This window comes from Pinus tabuliformis, chromosome J, assembly GCF_031772625.1.
Source record: "Pinus tabuliformis cultivar Carrire ecotype Pingquan chromosome J, CPIR1, whole genome shotgun sequence".
Classification (NCBI taxonomy): Eukaryota; Viridiplantae; Streptophyta; class Pinopsida; order Pinales; family Pinaceae; genus Pinus; species Pinus tabuliformis.
Genome location: NC_142295.1, coordinates 596,074,635 through 596,091,710, shown reverse-complemented (window position 1 = coordinate 596,091,710; position 17,076 = coordinate 596,074,635). Strand labels below are relative to the sequence as shown.

Here is a 17,076-nt window from a genome sequence, read left to right as displayed (position 1 = left end):
GTACATACTTCTATAGCAAGTGACAATTATCTGTGGCATGTTTTCTGGCTACTTGACAAATAGCGCACCATAATGCAGACTTTGAGCTAGGTCCTGCTTGAGCTTCTGGCCTTAAAGGCATCAGTCCTCCTCCTGCAATGTAGTTTGCAAAGACCAGACAATGGTCTTTGTCATGACCCTAACCCTTGCATTTCAAGCACCATACCTCCTCGCCTCTAATCGAATTGTCCTATCCTGCTTCAGACTTTTCATCTCAAGGCACAGATTCTTCAGTTGTGCATGGATCTGCTGAACTCCTAGATTAGGATCTTGCATCGAAGTCTCATGTAGTCTCATGGAAATCTCCAGGGCCTCTGCCTGAGTTGTTATCTTATATTGCGACAGCGCACTCCTTAAGTGTGGTAGTAGCAAAGCCACAAACCACTCGCGATGTTGTCCATCGATCAAATTCATGTTGGCTTCGTGGATTGTGCATTTCAACCTCTGATCTAGTTCCCAAGGCGTCTTGCCTGGTTGCATCACAATCTCTTTGAATCCCACAATCGACTGCGCCTCAGATTTAGGCCTACTAAATTCCCTATTTAGTGTTTCCTGGATGTCCGCTACTCCAGAATTCAGGTTATCATTAGAGTACTTAATATACTAGGTTAGCATGATATCTTACAGAGCACTAACCTCTTTATATGATCATCTATAGCACCTCGAGCTTCCCATACAGCCCTCACAACGAACCAGAATTGGTCCGGGTCCTCATTTCCCAAGCCTTTGAACAAAGGCAACTTCACTGTATTTGCCATACTGAACTGCGGTGGAGGTGGAGGTGGTACGGGTGAAGTTGGAGGTGAGGGTGGTGAAGTTGTAGGTGGTGTGGGCAGAGGAGGTATTCGCAAGAATCCTTGTCTTATTAGCTGAATAGCACTTCGCAGAGAAACCTTCGCTATTCCTTCTTCATCACTTCGTGGAGGTGAAATCAAAGGGCTATACTCTGGACCCTTTTTCCCTTTGTTCCTATAAGTTTTTCCGCTTCGCGTAGTTTCGAACATCAAGGTAGCTGCATAACCCGTTTTTCGCACAACAACATTTTAATCCAAGTATTCAATGATTTTACGTACTTACCTCGCAGTCCTTTGAAAAAGCATCGCTTCGCCTCGTTATAGCTGACTGAGGTGTTGACCATGAATTCAGTCACAAATCCTCCTATGACGTGATCGATCCAATGATCAATAGCGCTAGTGATCTTATCCTCCGATGCTTCCAACCTTCGCACTAGCTCCAGGGTCCACACAATAGGACTGTCAAGTTTCCACCTTCCTTGGCTATCTGCTAGCTTCACGATCCACTCGTATAGCTCAATAAGGAAAGAGTAGAAAAAGATCTTGTGGATCTCTGTATATAGGTATCTGTCCAACCATTGTTCTTTTGTCAATCGTGGGTTTCCATTCTCATGTGCCGCAAATTCGTGGTTTTTTCTATCCAACCAATCTCCAATCTCCTTCTTAGTTGGATTCCAATTATACAACATCACACATCTCTTATGCGGATACCTGTCCCCGCAACAGAACCATTTGTGGGCTTGAGGGGGCCTAGCCCAGGTTCAGCATTAATTAGCCAAACAAATCCCTACACTATTGGCCCTTTCGGCATCAGCCCACGGAGCGTGGACCGAAGTCTCACCTAAAGCAGTATAGGGGGATGTTGGAACCAATTTTCTGCACCCTGAGATGGTTGTGATGTTGTTTGATTTCTTATATCCCTGCCTTCATGTAGGTGATCCTGTTCTAGGGCCTGTAAGACAAACCCTCTATTCCAACTTTCATTACCTTCGCAAAAGTATACAATCGACCTTTGAGCAACCATAACTTGGGGCTCACGTACTTTCGTGCTGTTATGGTAGCGCTTTCTCAATTACCCTAAGTGATTTGCTTATCTTACCGAATACATAAAGATATCACCGCGTAATCAGATATTCGTAATTGCGTTTAATTATTCAGTGTAACTATATTCATTCGCCCATCATGGAAGCATCATATAGGAAATTCATACACAAAATATCCAAACACATCAACAAAAAAAATACACAGAAATTGTATAATAACTCATTTTATTAATATCTTCCAAGTGTTACAGACTCTATTCACCCTGCGCACACAGCTGTAGGGGTCCTTGCACTCAGCTGCGAACTTCTACCCTAGGCCTCTGCGCACTCAACTACAGAGCCTCTACCTACACTACAGCCCAAGACTTAGACTTATTGCTCTAAAGCTATGACTCTCTTACATGTTGTGTGTCAAACTACTTAGAGCTTAGCTCTTTTTATACAATCCCATGGTCCGCAGACCATGGGTAGATCTCTTACAACCGACTTTACTTTACAAAACTAAGGGCGGACTACCCTTTATGGCACATAACATCTTCGTTCTCCGCGACCACAAAATGTGGAGTCTTTACAATAATATTACAAAAATTGACTTAAACATGGGCTTTTAGCCCCAAAACTACCCTTGGGGGATCCCGCTCCCAACAATTTTCAGTTGGCTCAGTTATTTGATGCAGTGTTTGGGTTCAATATTGATATTCTGGTTATAGTGATCTAACTGCTTTGGTTGTTTGAGAATAAGTTGATTGATTTGGGTTTGAGTTGGTTAAATGATTAGTTAATTTAGTTGGTTTAATGACCGAGTGATTTGTTGCAGTGATCAGTTTCAATTTTGTTTTTTGGTATTGGGCTTAAATATTGGTAGTGAGTCTAGCCTGAAATTTTGATGAAACGTGGCCTACAAGTTGTGATATTTTGTATCAAGTGGATCTAGTGTGAAAATTTATGAAATGTGGTCCATAGTGGTGTTGATGGTTGGAGCCTTCAGTAAGGGAGTTGAATCTTCCTTCCAGTGGTAGTTGGTAAATCATATTAGGGGGTAAGAGTTCCCTTCCGTCGGGTGTCGATAAACGAGATCAGGGGGTTGGAGCTCCCTTCCAGTGGATTTTGAAAAATAAAAGAAGGTTGTATCCTTTTGTAGGTGGGTGCCTTCGTGTTGGTATGATCTTGCGCCAGTACAAGATTGTAAGAATTATTTCATCATAATAAAAAGACGACAACAACGATGGTTTTTTCTCACATTGGGTTTCCACTTAAAAATCCTTGTGTTCATGTATGTTGATATGTTGCTTATGTGTGATGGTTTATTATGTTCTCACTGCACATAGTTATTGTTTAATTAATGCCTAATGTAGTACTGATACATTGGTTCATGTTAAACAGATGATGGATTAACTGAAAAGTTAGTTAACTGGATATACACTAGTTGTCTGCATAACAGTGGCGTACATACATAGGTTTTCTTTACCATAGTCGTGTACAAAAATCTAGATTAAAAAGAAAAGTTTAAGTGAGTTTTAAAATATTGATTCACCCCTCCACACCCCTCTTCTCAGTATTTTTCCCAACAAAATACACATTTAATTAATTTTAAAAATTAAAGATTTATATTTTATATTAAACAATAACAAAAAATTATTCAAAATAAAATTTAAATCCATTATTAAAATTATAAAAGTAATTATGGGATTTCTTTATAACTAACTTAAGGTTGAGGGATAATGTTTTAGACATCTAACTTAAGACACTGACCTGATAGATTTTGTTATTGAGTATTGGGATAGGGGATTTGGGTTGCAAAAAATAATTGGTTTTTTTTATAAATGATGAGATAGGGTGATTTGGAAAAGAAAAGTTTTTTTTTAATATAAATTTAGTTTAATTAAATGATGAAATGATATTTTCGCTAAAATCTGATCATATACTTTTTTTAGTAAGATTGTGATTTTTTTATTTAAAATGCACTTTTAAATGCATAAATAAATTAGTATTCTAAAAATCCCATGAGCCATTCAAATGTTAAACAACTTATACTTACAATTTTTAAAAAAATTTACTTGATTTTAACCATATTTACCAAAAAAAAACATAAAAAAATCATTTCGTATATTAATTAAATTACGCATATGTGTATATAACTTTTAAATTATACATATTTTTGTGTTATTATTATTAATTCAATAAATAATATTAGTCGTTGAATTTTATTGGTATTTTATTGTTTAGAATTATAAAAACTATAGTATATTATATCTTTTGGGTGTTAAAAAATATAAAAGTGTGCATTATTGACACACACGTAAGCATGAAAAGCAAATAAAACAAAATCAAAATACTAAAGTTATAACAATACGAAAACCTTTATTGATTGTAATTTTCTCTAACCTTTTGAGTATCTAAGGGGAAGAACTTCAATTCATTAAAGATTTAAACTAGTATTAATCATTTAGAATCCAAATATATATGTCGGAATTTTTCTACACATATGTTAAGATTGTCCCATACATACATAAATTGTCCGCATATATGTTAATTTTATTTATTCAAATATTTGAAAAATGTGTTTGTTCGTGTTAATTTTTGTGCATATTCATTTTTAGATTAAAAATAAATATATTGTTAAAATAAATGTTATTAATTTTAATAATTTTTATTAATGATTAATTTAATTTTTCATATTTAAGAATTTATATGATAGATTTATTTTTATATTTAGGAATTTATATAATGAATTTGAAATGGTATATTGAATTTTGGATTAAATCTTGTGTATATATAGATAAAAGTGACATTTATTGCAATAATTTTGATAAAAGTCAAATAATAAAAATAATATATAAAAAATGGAGTTGTTTTTAGTGTGATTTTTTGGATTTTCCGATACCAGAATTTGCCAGAAAAAATTGAGGTGAAATCTTGATTTGCGTTATTTAAAAAAAAAACCTACTATATATATGGATTCAGCACCCTGAAAAACCCCTAGGGCACTTCGATTGTGTAGGGTTACCCATCAAGCTTGTGATTTCAATAAATTCTTGCCGGATTTTAGAGAAATTAAACCGGAAAAGCTCCCAAAAAGTCTCAATAAAGACAACTTGTTAAAAAATTGTCTACATGACATTATTTTATTAATTTATTTTATTTTTTCTTAAGTCGCTATGTTTTAGTTGAAATTTCTTCTAATATATTAGCAAAACTTAGAGCAATCTAACCTAAAGAAATAAAAGAATATGATTACCTACCTTTGTATCCATCTTATGAAAAACAATAGCAATATTATTTACAAGGAATTTTTCCTCAAAAGTTTCCTCCAACCATGTTTCAATTCTATTTTGAAATTTATTTTGAGAAATAGAAAACCGTTGAAGAAAAAAAATAGATGGATTGGCTATATGTTGAGAATCATATAAAGTGTTTTCGAGCACTATATTTTGTAGAAACAAGTTAATATTTAAGGTATTTACATCAGGCAAAGTATTAACATTATTATATAAAAAAAATTTCTCAAGGATGATTTTTCAACCAAAATTCAATTGGGTCATCAAAAATAAGTTGAAAAATTATTATTGATTGTGAAGAGTCCATGGATAGACAGTATAGTTGGTAAGGATTATGTGAAGCAATTTCAAGTATTGGAGCTTGTGGAAGATTAGTAAGTTGATGGTATTATTAATCCTTAAATACAAAACAAGATGAGGCATAATCATTGTTTGAAAAGTTGGAAATAATTAATTCCTACTTGTCTATGGTTGTAATTCTCCATTTGAGGAGTTTTTTCCTACATTATAGGGATTTAGTTTCTTCTAGTTTAGTGTGTGGTTGAGAGAATCTCTCAACCACACTACTGTACGTTCAAGATAGCTTTCCTATCTTGAGACTATTAATTGGATAAATATATGTGTAATTTCCTCATTTAAGATAATAAAACATATCATTGAGTGTGTGCTAATTTTATCTTGGTATCAGAGCCTGTGAGGGCCTGGCCCCTCCTGGGCTTGGCCCCTCCTGGGCTGAGGGAAAATAAAGAGTGTAATATAGGTTTGTTTGTCCATCTATATTTAAATATCTGTTTGAGAGAACCGTAAGGCTGTGGCAGCGAAGACGCGCAGAGAGACTTGTCGCTCGTGGCTTCAGGGCGATGTCTGGACTGCCCAGCAGATCGGCAGCAGAGGTCGAGCGGTCAGATTAACTGTGCAATCCATGGTGTGGCTGCGTGGTGGCTCTGTGTCCACCTGAGGGAGATCTGGTGGCAGATTGGGATCGATGTTAGGATCCTGTGGAGCGTGACGATGCCCGCTTCCAGCAGGGCGTCGTGGGATCGAGGCTCAGCAATTCGTCCGATGCGCTGGACAAAATTCGGTTCGAAGGACTGACGGATAAGAGTAAGCTCGATATTGATCAGCGTGGATTGTGCAGATCTGTGGAGATCCGCGTGCTTGAGAGGCATGAAGCCTGTATCTGCTGCAAGATCCGTGTATCACTCGGAGCCACAGAAGCTCTGAAACATCTCGGAGCGACAGAAACTCGGAAAGGGGAGAACCATTGGATTGATCGGAGAAAAATACCGGTGCCGAGATCGGCAGTCCGGACCATCGTTGGATCGGTTATTCGCATGCGGTTCTGAATTTTGTTTTCCCACGTTATAGATGGGTTTTTCGTTTCAGGCCCCCTCGCACATTACAATCGATTGTTTTCCTTGTTCTTCAATTCTCTAGCCCTGTGTCATATAACATTTAGAGTATAAATATATAGCAATATATATATCTATATACTCTGTATATATTTTATCTGAGATCGTGCATAATGGCGATGGATTCCTCATTGAAGGTTTCGGCTCATTCGAGTCACAGGAAGGGCGGGGGGGGCTCTTGCAGAACCAGCTCGAGCTCGTGAAGAGGAAGGACTGTGATAGATATGAAATTGCACCGATTCCTGAGACTCTGTCGTTCGAGAAGGGTTTTTATCTTTTCATCAGGGCATGCCAGCTCCTGGTGCGGGGAAAACTGTTTTCTGTGAGAAGATCTTGAATTTCATGCCAAGCATCATTGCTATTTTCCATGGGTAATTATAACGATGCCAATTTTATCTTGGTATGATTATTCTCTGAGTTCTGGCTCCCTTCTTGCATGTGGAGTATTGCTCGTTGGTCGATCGACAGTGCTGGAGATGGGGTATCGATCCCCGTACCTCTCGATGAGATCCGCTCAACAAGGTGTGAGCGATTGCTGCGTTAGATATTGCTGTAAGGAATCAAGACCTGAGGCATGCAAGGAATCAACTCGAATTGTAGAGCATGGAAGTCATATTGTGGATCAGAGGGAGCTGTTTGGATCCGAGGCGGCATGCCAGGAAGCAGAGAGATTTCCTTTATGGAATCAGTCGCCTGTAGCCGAGGCGGTGGTGCGGCGACTTTATGAGGCGCTGGAGACGGGCGATGCAGAGACGGTGCAGAGGATTTTGGCTCCCGACCTGGAGTGGTGGTTTCATGGCGCTCCCGCTTTAGTGGGGCGGGATTCGGAGGTTGTTGTGTGGGAGGCTTTTGTTAATTTTATGCTACCAAGCCAACCTGTGTGTAAGACCTGCGCAAACTTGTGAAGCAAATGCGTGTCGTGAAGAACTCAAACAAGAGCTTGCGGGATCGAAATCGCTACAATCGATGTTAACGGCAGCAATTTGTGGAGATGTCTTCACTTCTCCTCCTGTGAATTCTATTTTAAGTTGGAATTCGAGCTGTAACTGGGCCTCAAGGTTGTCTATTAATAGTAAAGAATTATACAGGTGATAGGTTGAACTTTGGTCTGGCAGCTGAGCAAGCAAAGTCTTAAGGATACAAAGTTGAGACGGTTATTGTTGGAGATGACTGTGATCTTCCTCCTCCTCGGGGCATAACTGGACGCAGAGGTCTAGCAGGCACTGTTCTTGTAGAGAAGATTGCAGGAGCAGCAGCAGCAGCTGGTCTTTGTCTTGTAGATGTTGCTGCAGAGGCAAGTCACGCAGCTGCAATGGTTGGCACAATGGGAGTCACTTTGTCTGTTTGTACTATTCCCGGTCAGGTTACTTCGGATAGGCTAGGTCCAGGGAAGATGGAACTAGGCCTTGGAATTCATGGGGAACCTGGAGCTGCTGTGGCTGATTTGCAACCAGTTGATGTAATCGTGTCTCATATTCTCAAACAGATTTTGTCAACGGAGACACAATATGTTCCAATCAAAGGTGGGAGTAAGGTTGCGTTAATGGTCAATGGATTGGGTGCCACACCTTTGATGGAACTCATGATAGCTACAGGAAAGGCAGTTGCCAAGCTGCAACTAGACCATGGTTTGGCTGTGGAGCGGGTTTATACAGGGTCATTTATGACTTCTCTTGATCTGGCGGGGTTTTCCTTATCTGTAATGAAAGTAGACCAGTCTATTCTGCAGCGTTTAGATGCTCCGACTAAGGAACCTTATTGGGTTGTTGGTGTTGATGGGCCACGCCCTCCAACAACAATTCCAGTTGCATTGTCACCTCCTCGAGTAAAAACGAATGTGGTTGTTTGTCGGCCTCAGGAATTGACTGTGCAAGGCCGAGTTCTTGAAATTTATATCAAGACTGCATAATCTTGCTGCAGAAACTCTGAGTTATGGCACTCACAGCAGTATGATGATGGCCGTTGAGGGATTTGGAGAAGTGGATGTATCGGATATAATGGGTATTTCCATGGAGCGCGTGGAGGCGGCATACGATATGCAGATGAGCGTGCTGGCTTACTGGAAAGTTGTCACTCTCAGGATGGGCGATGGGATTCCTTTGTATCTCCAGTTTGTTTGTAAAACTCTGGTCATGGATCAGTTTAACTATGAGATCTTGACACAAGTGGGAGGTCCCAGATTTGGTGCCATGGATCAGTTGATGGGAAATAGCGCCGCGAGAGGGTTTCTGTTGCTGAGGAAAGAAACATACTAGCAGCTGCACTGGCTCTCGTTTTTCGCCGGTGGCAGCTTGGCGCCCGGTGTGTGGCGTGAAGACTGTGGATCATACTTGGGTAAATGTTTTTTGGTGAAGTATTTTTTGGAATTTAAATTGATATACATATTGAAATTAGCCACTTCAATATGGAGTTATTTTGTTAGAATTGGCTATCCTAACAAATGACAGGTTAAGCATGGAGTTCCAAGAAGTTATTTGACAAAGATGCCCAAGATGTGAACTTGGGATAAAGGAGCAGCAACAACAGTTATGGTGGACAACAAAGTAGATTTTTTGTTTTAGTGTGGTTTGTGGAATAGACTCCCTAGCATATTATTGTAATAGTCATTGTATGTACCAGAAACTCCAAATGTTGAATGTAAGCCTTGTAAAGGCATTTGAAAGTTCGTGGTGATCTCAAAACCACTTTGTAATGGTTTGTGGTCAGCCTGAAACCATCCTTTGTCACTGTAATGTGATGGTTGGTGGTGAGCCAGAAACCATCTATAGAGCCTTAGTGGCTACAGGAGCTGCCCGGTGGTGGCACGTGGAGATGCTCGGTGGTAGCAGATTTGATTTGCCCATTGGTGGCGAATAGAGGATCCTTGATCAGCTCGGAGGAAGCAGATCGGATCTGCCCGGTGGTGGCGAAGTGAGGTTCCGTGATCGGACCTGCCCGGTGGTGGCGAATCAGAGCTCTGAGATCTGCTCGGTGGAAGCAGATCAGTGTTTTGCCCGGTGGTGGCAGATTGCCTTTGTGGCTGTGTGTACACAGGAGCTTTGTGCTCGTAGCAGCAGGTGGACTGCAGTAACACCTGGCTCGGACTCAGATGATTTTTTCTGAGTAGAAGGGGATTGGCGCTTTTCGCGCTGACAGCAGCGCCAAGAAGGCCAACTGGCGCAACTGTTAGGCCATTAATCGCGTCAATGGGTGCGGGTTTTACGTTCAGGATCGCGCCAATTCACCTTCAAGTGGATCCGCGGGATCAGAGAAGTTGTGGATCTGTCCGAGGGCGGCAGATTGTGTTTTTGGAGGTTCTGTACATGCAATTCGCCTGATGGTGGTGGATTTCACTATTATGATAAGTAGTCATTAAGGGGGGGAGTTGGAAATAATTAATTCCTACTTGTCTATGGTTGTAATTCTCCATTTGAGGAGTTTGTTCCTACATTATAGGGATTTAGTTTCTTCTAGTTTAGTGTGTGGTTGAGAGAATCTCTCAACCACACTACTGTACGTCCAAGATAGCTTTCCTATCTTGAGACTATTAATTGTATAAATATATGTGTAATTTCCTCATTTAAGATAATAAAACATATCATTGAGTGTGTGCTAATTTTATCTTGAAATTGCAATGTTTTACTTTCTTGATAGATCCTCTCGTGCTCATATTTAAAATTTCCATCAATTCGAAGAAAATTCAAATATTGTGTATTTTTCTACTAATTCATAAAGTAAACCATCATTACTAAAATAATTATAATACCAACATAAATTATGTTTTCTACTGACCAGCATAAAGTATTAAATAGTTAAAATATTGTACTCATATACAACATAAATAATTAATAAAATGTGAAGAACGCATAAAATTAAAAATGTTTAAAATAAATTTACGTTTTTATCTACACAGAGTACATTATTATTACAAGGCAATGAAAATGTATTCATAGAAAATTCTTCCAGACAAGTATCATTTGAGATATCGATATCAAAATGAACATTGTTACTGGAGAATTTTTAACAACATCACACACTTCATAAGGATCTTGATTTATAATTTAATAGTCATATTTGGGAATGGATATATTTTCTTAAAAAATAAAACTATTTTGAATTTTATAAGAATCAAGATGAGAAATCATTATAAAATTATTTGTATTGGGACATATCCCATCTTGTAGTATAGATTCCCTTTTGGAATTGATGACACGAGAGCATGACGTAACCATCCACATAGGGTGAAGTGCCTCGTTGTCATCAATATCTAGAGGTTCATCAAAATTGATTCCTCTATCTTCCTTAATACAAGACAATTCAGAAATGTAAATAGCATTAGATGAACTAAATATACATGCATGTGATTTATAAAGAGTATTCATAGAATGGTCAATTATTATTTCATTATCCTAAACATAGCAAACAAAAAATTCATAATTACATTGATCCATAATAATTCCCTCATCTTCTAAAAATGGATTTGTATGTGAAGAAATATTATATGAAAAAATTTGTTTTTATATGAATTACAATCAACAAACATGTCAAGATATAATGAAATGGTTGTTAGAGCCGGCGTAATTAAATGTTTCTCTTTAATTAAAATGATCATTACTATTAGGGTCTAAAATTTAAGTTACATGTTTCAATTCTTAATCATTCCCTTCATCGTCGGAAGAACAAGCAAGCTCATTACTCTTTGAAATAATTTCAGGACTAGGATTAATTTCATTAGAGACATCTTTATATTCCTGAAATGAATATTAAATTGCTCTAGACTATGTGATTGAGCAAAATTCTCAATATTATTAGTAAAATCAAAATAATCATCCTTAATATCTACTGTAGGATGCATATTTTGGAAAAAAAACAAGTGATATTTATATTCATTATCACTATTTTGTAATTATATACAAGGAAGAGAACATGAATGAAGAAAAAAAGTTATATTAAATCAATAGCATAATATATATCATCAAGATGAAGCTATATATATATATATATATATATATATATATGAGAAAAAAATCTTCCGTAGCTTCACCTTCATACCTATTTAAATTTTCCAATTCTAAACACAATTCATCGTAATTTTAATCTTGAATAGTATGTAAGAATTTACTTACAAAATGCTCCATTGTGTGAATATAATAGGTTGGCAAAGCCTCACACCAATGTTTAAACCGACCTTTGAAAGTAAAAGTGAACAATCTGTTGAAAAATGTAACTAGTTTTGGTCTTCATAATTTTTGTACTCATTTCAATATGTATGCTATGTAACAAACAAGAAGAGAAAAGAAAATTTTATTATTATTAAAGCATGGGTTTCATGCTCATTATGGATTTTCTTCTAGGTAAAAGTATGTTCTTCGTGCTTCTAGGGTTTGTTAGGTCTTAGAATTTATTGTCTTGAGTCAAAGCAGTCAACATCATGTTTATTAGACGTTTCCAGGAAAAATGTAACTGTGAAAAGAATTATTTGGAGTTTATAAAGTTCGAGAAAGTCCAAAAGTACAATTTGGCCCAAAAAGTTATAAGTCGGCCTAAAGGAGGGAATTCGACCCCTTGAGAAGGCTATATAAAGAAGTAGTTCGACCTCATTTGACAAACACTCACTAACAAGTTTGATCTACTAAGAAAGAGTTTAATCTAAAGTTGGGAGAAGCAAAAAAGAAGAGTGAAGGTATAGAATAAGAAAGAAGGACAAAATTTCTTTCTTTGGGGCTCTATCTCTCTCACATGTGTAATGATCTAAGGTTTTTGGTGCTATAGAAGGAGGTCAAAATTACAAGTCTGAGTTGCAAAATAATTAAGTGCAGAATATTGTAGATGGAAGGAAGGAAGCCCTACCATGACCTCATTGACCTTTGGAGAGTTATATTGTTCTAAGTAGGTCTCAAGGGGAGGTTGGATTAGGGTTTCTACAGAAGATGTAAGGACAGAGTTGCATGTTCAAAGTTGCAAGACGAGTTGCAGTGTGGAATTTGGCAAGTTGAAGTTTCAGTTTGAAGTTGGTTGGTTCATAATCATAGAAGGATGTGTTAGAGGGCCAACTTGGTACTTGGAGGAGGACTTGGTTTAGGGTTTGTGTGTTTGTATCTCATTTGAAGCAGATTCTAAGAAGAGAAGAGTTTTCGAGTTTTCCCATTGGACGGGTTTTTCCCTGGCTGAGAGCCTAATATATGTGTCCTACCTAATATATGTGTCCTCTATTTTTGCTATTATTGTTCTTGATATTGTTCGATGAAAATATATAACTAAAGAACATAAATAAGATTCACAAGAAAATATCAAGGTTAAAAAAAAATAAGATTAATATCTACCACTATTGATTTTCCAACATGGTATGATAGATAAGGTGAACAAGGAAGGAAATTGGAAGGAAACGAGAAGGAATCACTTATCAAGGAGAAGGGAAAAAGGAAACTCTCAAGGAAATATTGAAGACGAATACTTCAAGAAGGACTTAAGACTCATTGGTAGAAGACCTAGGAGGAGGGTTTCTATGGAACAAGATCAAGACTACATCAAAGGAAATCTACAAGTTTGTCGATCTCTCTTGATAGAAGATCTATTTGGAAGGCATCTTTGAATAAAGCATCAAGGATCTTGAAAGTTGTTACTAAAGGAAGCATATTTCAAGGATATCATTGAAGACTCTTCAGATATCTTAAAGACATGAAGAAGATTAAAGACATCATCAAGGAGAATCTTGATCTCAAGTAAGTACCATATTATTACATCATGTCTAAATAATCAAGTCATATGGGTTCTTTATGCAAGGAGAGCAATAAGCTCATTAGGGAATCAAACTATCTAGCATGGAAGAAAAATATTGACTTGATACTCATAGAACAAGAAGTAATGGAATATATTACTGGGGAAATCATTGAACCAAGGACAAGGCTCAAGAACTATAAAAGTATAAGAAAGGGGAAATAAGGGATCAAAGGATCATAGTTGAATCAATTAAGGATTCTCTTGTTCCATTTTTTTCAAACATGAATACTTCTAAGGCCATGTATGACAATCTAGTGAGTTTGTACTCTGTAAGTACAACAAGACAAAATATGTCTTTGTGGAATAAGCTATATAGAATGAAGAAATCAAAGCGTGAGGATGTGGCACCATTTCTCATGAGAGTCTCTCAACTCAGAGACCATCTGCAAGGACTTGGGGAACCTATTACAGATTCTGAAGTAACCATCTGTGTACTAAATGCATTTCCACCAGAATGGAGCAACTTTGCAATAAACATCTACTCCAAGAAGGATTCAACTCCCTTTGATGAGTTGTGGGTTCAAGGTCAAGGACGATATTGGATCATATGAGAAATATCAAGCCTTTATGGCCCGAGTCAAGAAGCTGAAGAAGGGAAATTTTGGCAAGTCCAAGAATAAAGATATGTCCAAGGTTCAATGCTTCAAGTGAAATTAGTTTGGAAACCTTAAGAGGGATTTTCGAAACCAACAAAACAACAAGAGAAAGGAAAGGAGCGAAGCTCACGGAGCCAAAGCAATGGGAGAACCTCAGAAGAAGGTGAATAAGGAAGAAGTGAAGGATATTTACTACTAAAGAAGGTTCATTAACTGTTAGGTTCTTTATCTTTCTTTTTGGATAATTTGTTTTGCATAGCATCATGTAAAGAAGCATATGATATTAGCATGCCTAGAATTTACATGATTAAGTTGCTTTGTAGAAATCATCTAGATAGATAGATAGATAGACCATTTTAAATATTTTTCATCCAGAAATTATCAAACATTATGACAGAGGTAGTCATCTTGCTTAGGTGTATCATCATAATATTGCAAGAACCATAATTATGGAAGGTTCTTGGGAAAATTACTATGAAAAAGTTAGTATACATTCCATGTAATGTGGAAGTAATATTGGTAAAGAGATGAAGGAATGCAATGGGTCAGGATGCAGGCTCTTTGTGAGATATATAGATAGCTATACCATTTGATGAAAGCATAGGAATGGATATTGGATATAAAACTTTGGATACGATTCATATGTGTAGAATGTTGTGGAAAGAAAGTTAGTCATAAAATATGCTTAGGTATATGGATATATGATTCTTGAAAATAATAGGATTTGAATTACCTAAGGATGTATAAAAGATGAATACTCTCTCTAGAATATGTAAATAATGTTTAACATCAGGTATAGTCTCCAAAGGAAAAGTATTGACTTGGTAATCAAGTTTGATCCTTGGGCACTCTGATGCATGAAATAAGTTTCAAGTGGAGATGGTCGATGAGGATGTTGATGAGAAGGTCATCATGGCGAGGTATGTCTAATTTGTTTATGATTTGGTTATATGGTTAATATATTATTTTGTTTCTTGGAAATATGTTGCATGGATCCATGATGACAATCGATGAAGAATGTTGAGGAAAGACCAACATCTGGTACCTGGAAACTATGAATTCAAAATGTGTCCATCTTGTGATAGAAGTGTGGTTGTGCGAGAAGATAACCTGAAGGTCAAAATAGATCACTTTCATGAGGAAGAAATGATCAAAATTTGGGAAGGCTCAATGCAATGCATTCATGTCAAAGATGAAAGTGATAAGCAAGAGAGATAACATGGATCCTGTCACAAGAATGAAGAGTGGAGATGGATCCATGATACCTCTAAAGAAATCAAGCGATGTGGAAGAAAGAGGGAGCCATGTAGCTATGAAGAACTTGTAGCTAATACTCTAAAGAAGACAAGCTATGAGGCTTATTGTGTTGACTTACCAAATAGAAAGGAAGTCTAGATCTCCTCTAATTTTTTGAGGGAGTAAATGAGTCTTCTTGTATAGGAGTAAGGTTACATTCTCAATTTTAAAGGAGAATAGGGATGTTCTCTCGGTTGGAGAGGGAGAGATGTTGAACATCACATGGGAATTCTCTTCTTCATGTGTCATGCACTTGACCAGGACTAACATCCATAAGTCTAAGTGAAGGTCATGAAGAGATAATGGTGGAGGATTGGATAATGATTTATGGTTTCATTGAGGATATAACATCAAACAAATGAAAGGTACCAACACTCTTTAAGGATGGGATAGGAATCCAAGAGAAGATTAGTCGAAGAGGATCGATATTATTTGAGAACTCAAGATTAGATATCTAAGATAAGAATAGTCTTAAAAGGACATACCTTGTGGACATCTGGATGAGGTATGTACCTTGTAGAGGTAGTGTGGTATCACATGAAAATCCTCCTAGCATAATGCTCTTGATTAAATAAGAGTTTGTCTAGTTAGGCTTCAAAGACAGCGTTGGTCATAATGATGATGCTTATAGTATGGCTTATCAATTTAACTCTTCTTGGGAGAACTCTTCAGTTTGAGATATGATGTTGTACTAGTTGTACAATTATGAACACATTCCTAGTTAAGAGGGAGTGTTGATAAATGAAATTAGTTTCGATCTTCATAATTGTTGTACTCATTTCAATATGTATCCTATGCAGCAAACAAGAAAAGAAAAGAAAAAGTTATTATTATTAAAGCATGGGTTTCATGCTCATTATTTATGGGCTTCTAGGTAAAATAATGTTCTTTGTGCCACTATGGTTTGTTAGGTATTAGGATTTATTGTTTTGAGTCAAAGGAGTCACCATCATGTTTATAAAACCCTTCCAGGAAAAAAGTAATTGTAAAAAGAATTATTTTGAGTCTAGAAAGATCGAGAAACTCCAAAAGTAAAATTCGACCCAAACAGTTACAAGTCAACCTAAAGGAGGGAATTCAACCCCTTGGGAAGGCTATATAAAGAAGCAGTTCGACCCCATTTGAAAGACACTCACTCACAAGTTTGATCTACCAAGAAATAGTTCAATCTAAAGTTGAGAGAAGTAGAAAAGAAGAGCGAAGGTCTAGAAGAACAAAGAAGGATGAAATTTAGTATTTTTTGGATCTATCTCTCTCACACATGTGAAGATCTAGGGTTTCTGGTGATACAAAAGGAGATTGAAATTGCAGGTCCAAGTTACAAAAGAACAAAATGAAAAATCTTGTAGCTAGAAGGAAGAAAGCCTTACCTTGACCCTCTTGACCTTGAGAGAGCTATCTTGCTCTAAGTAGGCCTCGGGAGGAGGTTGGGTTAGGGTTTCTAGAGAAGTTGCAAGGACGAAGTTACAGGATTGAAGTTGTAGAATGAGTTGCAGTGTGGAAACTAGAAAATCGAAGTTGTTGTTTGAAGTTGGTTGGTGCAAAATCATAGGACTTGTTAAAGGTCTGACTTGGTACTTGGAGGAGGACTTAGTATACGGTTTGGGTCTTTGTATCTCATTTGAAGAATATTCTAAGAAGAGAAGAGTTTTTGGGTTTTCCCTTCGGAGGGGTTTTGCCCTAGCTGAGATCCTAATATTTTTGTCCTCTATTGTTGCTATTATTGCTCTTGATATTATTTGAAGTAAATATATAACTAGAGAATATAAATAAGATTCACAATCAAATATCAAGGTTAAGGAAAATAAGATTAGTATATGCCACTATTGATTTTCCAACACAATCTATAGATGACACCT

The 17,076-nt window shown here is 37.0% G+C and overlaps 1 pseudogene; it reads left to right on the top strand.

The window, feature by feature from the left end:
- The first annotated feature begins 7,532 nt into the window (after window positions 1–7,532).
- LOC149228398 (putative 3,4-dihydroxy-2-butanone kinase pseudogene) lies at window positions 7,533–8,475 on the top strand (annotated as a pseudogene).
- The last annotated feature ends 8,601 nt before the right edge of the window (window positions 8,476–17,076 follow it).